This window comes from Myotis davidii, unplaced genomic scaffold (assembly GCF_000327345.1).
Source record: "Myotis davidii unplaced genomic scaffold, ASM32734v1 scaffold1815, whole genome shotgun sequence".
Classification (NCBI taxonomy): domain Eukaryota; kingdom Metazoa; phylum Chordata; class Mammalia; order Chiroptera; family Vespertilionidae; genus Myotis; species Myotis davidii.
Genome location: NW_006286478.1, coordinates 419,153 through 428,764, shown reverse-complemented (window position 1 = coordinate 428,764; position 9,612 = coordinate 419,153). Strand labels below are relative to the sequence as shown.

Genomic DNA, 9,612 nt, shown 5'->3' with positions numbered 1-9,612 from the left:
ACAGAAACGACAGCCTGGCCTGCCTGTCTGCGAGCCAAGGGTCCCGGGCCCCTGTTTCCCAGGCAGCTGCCGGCCGCTCCGCCACCACCTCTGCCGTCTACTTCCGGCAGATCTTCCTCTTCACTTCCACCCAGCCCAGCCCGCGCATGCGCCACGCCCCCACCACTTGGTACTGGGCTCTTCCCGGGGCTCCGCCTCTGAGTAACCAATCCGGGCAGACGTGAGGGGCGGGGCTTGGGTGGGGCGGAGGGAGGAGTGGACACGCCCCTAGCATGCCCTTGGAAGGGAATGAATGGAGCCAGGCAGAAAGACTCCCTTTGAAAGAAAAGAGAAACAGCAATGAATTCCCCCCACCCCCAGCACCTCTTTCATTTAATAAGAAAAAAATCTAGAGATTCTTTATGTCAAAAAGTTAAAAAACACCCCTTGCCTAGCCGGCATAGTTCAGTGGTTGAGCTTTGACCTATGAACCGGGAGGGCACGGTTTGATTCCCCGTCAGGGCTCATGCCTGGGTTGCAGGCTCAATCTCCAGTGTGCGGCAGCCAATCAATGATTCTCTCTCATCATTGATGTTTCTATCTCTCCCTCTCTCTTCCTCTCTGAAATCAAATAAAAATATATATTTTTAAAAAACACTAAAATATTCTCATAACTGCCTCAGGAGTAGATCTTAACCTTTCCACATAGAGAGATGACTTCATATCTGCAGGCCATTTGGACTAAACCTAATCTGAGTTCATTATGCGTTTCCTCTGGCTCTTCTTGTGGTTCTTCTTAGACGTTTTTGGAGATTTTGAGTGTACCCTGTGTCTGTGACTAAGGGGATCTGTGTGGTCTTGGACTCCTGCTCTGATGCCTCTCTCGGTGGCAGGGAAGGGCTCCTCCTCTTGGGAGACCTACTCCACCTTCAGAGAGACCCGCTCCTACTCCTGTAGAGCAGTGTGGGCAACACGGGCCTAGTCTCCGTAGCTGGCTTCTCCAGCGGTGATCAGGTGATGGTACTACCCTCTGCACGTTCTCATCCTCTTCACTGGACTGGACATCATCCATGTCCTCTCCTAGAGCGCTAACCCGAGGCTCCAATTGCTCAGCTTCCTCTAGCAACATAGCGTTTCTGTAGCCGGGGCAGAATGATGTCACATCGACTCTCTCAGAGCAGTAGTTCATCAATGAATTCATCTACGTGCATCAGCTCAAAATCCCCATTTCAGTTCTGGCTCTTGATTTTTCTATAGCCATTGTACAGAGGCTCCATGAACTCGTGGCAATCTATTGCAGTGCCTGTCAGCCTCATGTAAAGTGCTCCCGACATGGACATGCGAATGCACTTGAGGCCTTCATTTTTTATAAACTCAACAATGATATCCTTCTCTCTGGTTGAATCTGCAGCAACTTCAAGGTCAAACACAGAAAGGGAATTGGCTTTATGTTGCCACCATAGACGCCACCCACAAACTTTAACTCCATGGCTTTATTGCCTACAAGTTCAGCTGTCGGTCCAAAGCACTCCTCTTTCCAATACTTGGACTCATAGATTCGATCTGAATAATCTCCTCCACCAGATATTGAAGGTTGGTGCAGTGGATGCTGTGGGATCCTTCACCCTGCGGTTCACCATTTTTAGGACCTGGTTCCATTTATCTAGGCGTTCATGGATGTGTCCTGACTGGGGATCAGACCGTAACCTCGGCGTATCTGAATGACGCTCTAACCCACAGAGCTACCGGGCCTGGTTCAGATTGATTGATTTTGTAAGTTTCCTGATCCCCATTTATCTCATCTTAAAGGCACATACTCCGCCCCTCCCCGTCCCCTTTCCCACCACGATCCCTCCCCCAGGTAAGTAATGTGAAATCCACAACTGAGCTGCCACCAACGTTCCTCGCCCCCTGCCCCCACAAGCTTGCTGTCTTTGTGCAGAGCCAGATTTCTCTTAAACCTTTATGTGGTTGAGTTTATCATTCATACACAGCAATCGACATTTACTGAGCACTTACTTTGTGCCAGGCACCATGCTAATCTCTTGACAAGAATTATCATAATACATATAGTCCTCATATCATTGTTAGATACATTCCTGCGCCCCATTATGCCCTGCTTGGGGCTCTTGCCCCTCCCGGCGATTTTCCTGTTATTCTCATTATAGGCTTCATGATTAACAGCCTTCAGTTTCCAGGAAACTGCCTCATCCAGTTTCTAGTGGACTGCCTACACCTGGCCCCCACCTGTACCTCGTCTGACCACTTACTGTGACTGACCTTTACAAGAGAAATAAGTATCGCTGCCCCCCTGATGCCATTTTGGACTCAGCCCTTCTGCTAGCAGAGGTAAAATAAGTTTATAATCCTTTTTTTAAAATATAGTTTTATTGATTTCAGAGAGGAAGGAAGAGGGAGAGAGAGGAGAGAGATAGAAACGTCAATGATGAGAGAGAATCATTGATTCGGCTGCCTCCTGCAAGCCCCCTACTGGGGATTGAGCCCACAACCTGACCATATGCCCTGACCGGGAATTGAACCGTGACCTCCTGGTTTATAGGTTGATGCTCAAACACTGAGCCACACTGGCCAGGGTGAGCTGGTGGGATTTAGATAAGATTTTGGACTTGTAGTTAATACTTGAATGGGCTGGGACTTTTTGAAATGAGACAAATGTATTTTGCCTGCAGGACAGACACAAATATTGGGGGTGGGGACAGAGAAAGGACTGTGGTAGGCAGAATAATAGTCCCCCAAGGATGTCCATCTTCTAGTCCTCTGAACCTGTGAATCTATTATATTACATGGCAAGTGGGTCTTTGTAGATACAATTAAGGATTTTGAGATGGAGATTTTTATCCTGGATTATGCAAGTGGGTCTAATGCAATCACAAGGGTCTTTAAAGGTGGAAGAGGAAAACAGGAGAGAAGCAGAGAGAGATGTGACGACGGAAGAGTAGTCAGAGAGATGTAACTTTTCTGGCTTTGAACATGAAAGAAGGGGGTCATGAACCAAGACATGTGGGCAGCCTCTAGATTCTAGAAGGTGGAAAAGGCTAAGAAACAGGCTCTCCTTGAGAGCATCCAGAAGGGAACACAAGAAACAAGCAAGGGGTAAAACTGAGGCAAAGAGTCAAGTCCAGAGGCAGTTGTAATAATCCAAGCAAAAGAGGATGGTGCCCGAGTCACAGCGGGATGGAGAGAGGCGGGTGGATTAGATAAACATATATAAGGCATAGTGACTGGAACATGGTGATAATACTTCTGCGGGAGGAGAGGGAGGGAAGAGTCAAAGCTGACAACCACATTTTTTTGCTTATGCACTAGGGCAAAGGATGGAACCATTGGCTATGTAATCAACACAGGAAGAACGGGTTTGGAGGCAAGCAGATCATTTCGTTTTGGACATATCGAGTGGGTGGTGCCTGTGGACCATCCCACAGAGGCAGTTGGATAGTGGGTTTGAAGCTCTGGGGGAAACATCTAGGTGATAGTCAAAGCCAGTGGAGTGGGTTAGGAAGAACATGGGTAATAAAAAGACAAGGTCAGGATAGGACCCTTTGGAGTGAGAAGCACGGGCAGATAAAAGAAACCCACAGAGGAGCATGAGAAGGAACAGCTAGAGATGTGGGAGGAAATCAGGAGAAAATAGCTTGCGGAAGCCAGCATAGTTTACCAGTGTTACCTCAGAACTGGGGAAGAATTCAGGTGGAACCAGGATCAGGATTGGCCAGTCAGATGAGTTTGGAAGAGCTCTGCTCTACTTGGGAAGGAAGCGGGCTGGTTGGCTTTTCTGCCCAGGCCTGTGAGGGCAGTCAGAGTCCAGGTAGGCAAACCTGCTTAAGACTGGGCTCAACCTAGAACGAGCAGCTGATTCCAAGAAGGGGTTCCAGCTCCTCTCACTGTGTTGTGGTTAAGAGGTTCATGCTCCCCCACCCCACCTTGCTCCATGGGACTAACCAGGGGTGGGCAAACTTTTTGACTCGAGGGCCACAATGGGTTCTTACACTGGACCGGAGGGCCGGAACAAAAGCATGGATGGAGTGTTTGTGTGAACTAATATAAATTCAAAGTAAACATAATAACATAAAAGGGTACGGTCTTTTTTTTCAATAGTTTTATTCATTTCAAATGGGCCGAATCCGGCCCGCGGGCCGTAGTTTGCCCACGGCTGGACCCTCTTCCCAGCGAGGAAGAGGAAGCATGTCACCTGCCCTGTGTTCTGAACATTCTCCCTGTCCCCTGCCTTTGCTTACAAAGTTCCTTCTACCTAAAATGTTCAAAGCTTGCCGGGTACTTCATGGACATCAAGAGGCATGCTCAAAGAGGTGAAGTGACTTGCCCAGGGTCACACAATTAGTATGTGGTAGAATCAGGGTCCAAGTGTAGCTGAATGTAATAGCTGAGATTATAAGTTCCAATTCCCCAGAAGCCATGATCTCTCCCTCGTTGAGTTCCCACAGAGCTTTTGGTCTTTTCTCCCCATTTCATCTCCCGAAGAGTTCCATGAGAAAGGGGCTTTTATTCAATTTGTTCTCATCGTGTGCTGCAGACGATGACCACGAGGCGGCGCCAGAGCCCCAGAAAGCCCGATTTACTGCTGACCAGGAACAGAGGACTTGGTGGGAAACCGAAGAAAACAGGTGGGCTGCCTTTTCTACATGCCCGCTACGTCCACCCCTCCTTCCCAGCAGAGTTAGGGAGAAAGAATCAGCAGATTGGAAGGTTAGAGAATAGAGATCCGAGGATTGTATACTGGAGTGGCCCAGCCCTCAAGTCAAACAAGATTCTAAGAATTCTCTAAACGGGATAGAACCAGCAAAACAACAGCTGTGGCAAGCTGGTGGCCGGCTCTGCTATCTATTTTTGTGCAGAGCCCACACTGCACAATATTATGTGTGGACTTCGTGGAAAAGGAAGGAAATGCACATTACTGGTACCTACCATGAGTCAGAAACAGCGGAAGTATGTAATCAATACAGGAAGAACAGGAATGAAACTGTTTTATTCCCTAAGCCTCAAGTTTGGAGGAAATAATCACACGACCTGTATCACACCAACCCGCTGTGAGGACTCGGCAAAATGCACGCAGCACACAACCACCATGTCTGTTATGTTGCAAGTGCTCAACAAGTAGTATTATAAATATAATTTAATGATATACATATAGGGATGATAAATGTTATTGTTAATAACAATAGCTCCTGGCTACTCTTTTTATGATTGTGTTGTTTAAAGATTTCCTCGCACTGCAAGCCTGACACACAGCTGTAAGAGCTCTGAGTCTATCCCTCTGAACTAGACCCTGAGAACCTGCCCATGAGAGAGAGGGCGTGGTAGGGAGGAGGCTGAGGGAAGTGTCAGCCTGCAGATCCCATGCATGTTAGGGGTTGATTCAGTGACTTGTCACTTGCTCACGCAGAAATCTGTGGACATCTGCAGTTAGGGAGCACAGCAATGAATCAGACAGACAGACTCAGTCTCAGCTTAAACATGAAATATCTCTATGAGTAAGATTTAAACTTTTATTGGAAGAAAGAAAATAAGTTTTGAATTAACTTGGATGAGAAGGAAATAGAAGGGACTTTTCTCTCCCCGCTACGTGTTTGTTCTAGGCTGAAGGGAGGATGCTCCCAGGCTCTGCGCATTCTTCAGGAGAGAGAGGATGTGTAGGGTGTGGTGTCAGTCTTCTCTCTGGTCCAGGACCTGGCTTCGTGGGCCCACACTTTCAGACTTGTTCTTGCAGAGGAATTAGCATGTTGTGTGGAAAGACAAGAGCAGAGCCCGGCCGGTGTAGCTCAGACGTTGAGTGTAGACCCATGAACCAGAAGATAATGGTTAGATTCCTGGTCAGAGCACATGCATGGGTTTCGGGCTCAATCCCCAGTAGGGGGCATGCAGGAAGCACACAATGTGTGTGTCTCTCACATTGATGTGTCTCTCTCTCTGATTCTCCTCCTCTCTTCCACTCTAAAAATCAATGGAAAAATATCCTCGGGTGAGGATTAAACAAACAAAGTATTATGAAGTCAAATTTAAACATTTTTTCATGGTTTTGTGTATTGCTCAGGAAAGTTTTCTTTACCACAAAATTATTTTTAAAAATTTTCTTTTAGATTTTTGCAGTTTGTTATTTTTACATTTGGGTCCACAATGCATTTGTCCAGAGACACATGTTTTGTATGCTGATGTAGAAATCTAACTTTAATTTTTCTGAATATATATATAGGTGCCTCAACATTCATTAACTGGTCTATCCCTTCCTTATTTACCTTAAATTTACCTTTATCATAAATGAAATATATAGACTTTTATCATAGATTAAATATATCTGAAAAATGTGTGTGTTTCTTGTCTCTCTCTCTCTCTCTCTCTCTCTCTCTCTCTCTCTCTCTCTCTGTTTTTAATCTGTTCCTGGGCTGGTAAAACACCTATTTGAATAATTCATTTTGTACTATGTTGTTGTGTTTTTTTGTACCATGTTCTGATCTCTCATAGGGAAACACCTTTCTCTTTCTCTCTCTCTTTTGTTTGTTTGTTAATCCTCACCTGAGGATATTTTTCCATTTATTTTTAGAGAGAGTGGAAGGGAGAGGGAGAGACAGAGGGAAACATTGATGTGAGAGAGACACATTGATTGGTTGCCTCCTGCACCAATCCCAACCAGGGCTAGGGAACTGAATTGACCCCGAGACCCTTCAGTCCACAGACCAATGCTCTATCCACTGAGCCAAATCAGCTAGGGCTCTTTTTCTTTCTTCTCCAACATTTGTTGTCTATTTTCATGCTGTTTTTCTCCTAGATTCTCTTTAGAATCAGCTTGTCAAGTTTCATGAAAACTGCATTGATTTTGATTGGGACTGCATGGAATTTATAGATTAATTTCACATTTTTGCAACATTGAGTCTTCCTATCCCAGAATGTGGATAGATGACTATTTATTCAGGTTTCCCTGCTCCTTAAGAGCTGTACGCAATTGACTGGAACCTCTAGTCTACTTCTTGTGGTCCCAAAGCTTTCCCTAACATTTCTCTTAGTCAACTTTGGCTTTGAGCTTCAACTTCCACTGAATCAATTCAGGGTATAAGCCCAAGTGGGATAGGCTGTATTTCCAAAGAGAGCTGCACCAATATATGTCCCATCCTCCAAGCTCTTCTTGAAATGTCATATTGATGCTTGTCCACCAAGAGGTGAGATCTCTGCTCCCTCCCTTTGAGCCTAGGCAGACTTCTGTAATTGCCTGGACCAAAAGAAAGTGGTGACACTGATGCTGTGTGATTTCTGAGTCCTAAGAGGCAAGTCTGTTTCTGTCTGGCGTTCTCCCTCTCTCTGATCTGCTATGAGAGACGTTCAGCTACCATGCTGATGAGACTCCCTGCAAAGCCCACGAAGACGCAAAGGCGAGACAGGGAGCTGCCCAGGAAATTCCAGCTGTTCCAGCCCCACCTAGTGGAGGCTTCCCAGTACAGGCCCCAGACATGTGGGTGAAGAAGTCTGCTATGATGCCAACCCCAGCCACCCCGCCTGCACCCTTCTAACAGATCCCTGAGTTAAAAAGAATCAAAGAGCCATTCCTGAATTCCTGATCCAAGACATTGTCATTTTAAGCCACTGCATTCTTAGGTGACTTGCTGTGCTGCAATAGACAACTGATATACTAATGTGTGTTGTCCGGATGTGAAGCTCATCCCCGTTCCATAGTTCCCATGAAGCATCCATCTTATATATAAACTGCGGTTTGAAATTTTAACCCTGCTAGTTGGCTTCTGTAAATGCTTGCTGGCTTAAATAATAAGGAAAATAAGACTACTCCCATTTCAGAGAGGCCATTAAACCTTCCCCAGACGAAGTTATCAGTGCTGGCACCAGGCCAAGTCTTTGGTTGAGGTCTCAAAGCCCCAGCACATAGGGGCTCTTTAAGAACTTGCAAAGGGGACCAGAAAAACCCATATTTGGGAGACAAAGAGGGTAAAATGGTATAAATACAGGAAACTTCCTGTGTGATTTGGCCCAGAATTTGAGAGACATTTTCCTCTGGGCCCACGTGTAATAATAATAAATGTAACTCCATCTCTCTAAGCATTGCTTGGTTCTTCTCCGGTTTTCTGTAACACCCACACACAAAAAGGAAACTTACTCACACAAGGCCTTTGTGTGTTTAGCCCACAAAGAGATGAAAAAATGAATAACATGAAACCAACAGCCCTAGCTGGTTTGGCTCACTGGATAGAGCGTCCGCCTGTGGACTGATGGGTCCCAGATTCGATTCCTGGTCAAGTTGTGGGTTCATCCCCACTAGGGGGCGTGCAGGAGACAGCCGACCAATGAATCCCTCTCATCATTGATGTTTCTATCTCTCTCTCCCCCTCCCTTCCTCTCTGAAATCAATAAAAATAAAAATAAAAAAATTTAAAAAACCCAACAACTTTGGACATCCTAGTTCTTAGAAATCCTTTACACATATTACCCTACCCATCCCAGGCAATGCCCATCATCCCTCTCCCACCTCCTCCCACCATCTTACTTCCTACTAACTCAGATCAATGAATTCTCTCCAGCCCATTTTCCTGAGCTCAGCTCCAGCAACACCCTCAAAACCCAGGGACCTTTGCCAACATGCCCCTGGCATTAGACTTTCCTAGGTTCTAGAAGATATTCTCCTGGATTGTTCTGGCCGATCTGCTTGTGGTCATCTTCCCCACACAGGATGCAAGCCTGGTAAACAGAGGGTCCTCAGCAAATCACAGTGACAGCTAGAATAACAAGCACCTACTAGGTGCTGGTGCTGGGTTAAGCATTCCACATGCAGACTCTTATCCAATCTTTACCAACGCTCTGTGCGGTAGGGACTCTCATTATTCCCTTTTACAGATGATGAAACTGAGACTTCCAATAGTTTTAAATGCTTGTGGTTATACTTACAGTTAGTAACAGAGTAGGATTCCCAAGCACTTTGCCAACATTGCTTAAGTGAATGGAAGGGAAGGGAAGGGAAAGGAAGGGAAGGGAAGGGAAGGGAAGGGATCTCCAAGCCACGGTGCCGCCTGCTTGGTGGGTGCTGGTGGCTGTGGGAGCGAAGAAGGGAAGGGAAGGGAAGGGAAGGGAAAGGAAGGGAAGGGAAGGGACTCCGGAGAGAGGCCATGCTGGACAGGAGGTTTTGGAAACTGGTATAGGAGGTGGTGGCTGTTTCCATGAACAGGGGGAGATCAGCCTAGTGAGGGAGAAGGCCCAATCCTAGAGACGCAGGTGCTTCAGGCAGCCGCAGGGGAAAAGGCAATAGAAGAGGGGCCGGGTGTGGAAGCCTGGACGGGGAAGACCTCAGGACCAAACGGCCAAAGGCTGGACTCCCGGCTGAGGCAGAAGCAGGGAGGGGAGAGGGAGAGGGGGAAGTTGGGGGTGGGTGGCAGAGAACTCCAATAAAGAGTTAGCAGCGAGCAGGGGGAGGAGGCAGATGGGGTGCTCACAGGCTGGCTGACCCAGGAGGGCTTCGCTTCGGGATACTTTCATGTGGAAGAGGCCTGCCTGTGTGTAAGGGGGCTGGGCAGACCGGCTAAGAGGCCTGAGGCCCCTCCGCCTGAGAGGCACTGACCCGGGCTCTCCGGCAGCAGCGGCTGAGGACGTGGGCCAGTGATG

At 47.1% G+C, this 9,612-nt stretch overlaps 1 pseudogene; it reads right to left on the bottom strand.

Annotated features, from left to right (window-relative positions):
• Positions 1–726: 726 nt before the first annotated feature.
• LOC102771216 lies at positions 727–1,619 on the bottom strand (annotated as a pseudogene).
• Positions 1,620–9,612: the final 7,993 nt, after the last annotated feature.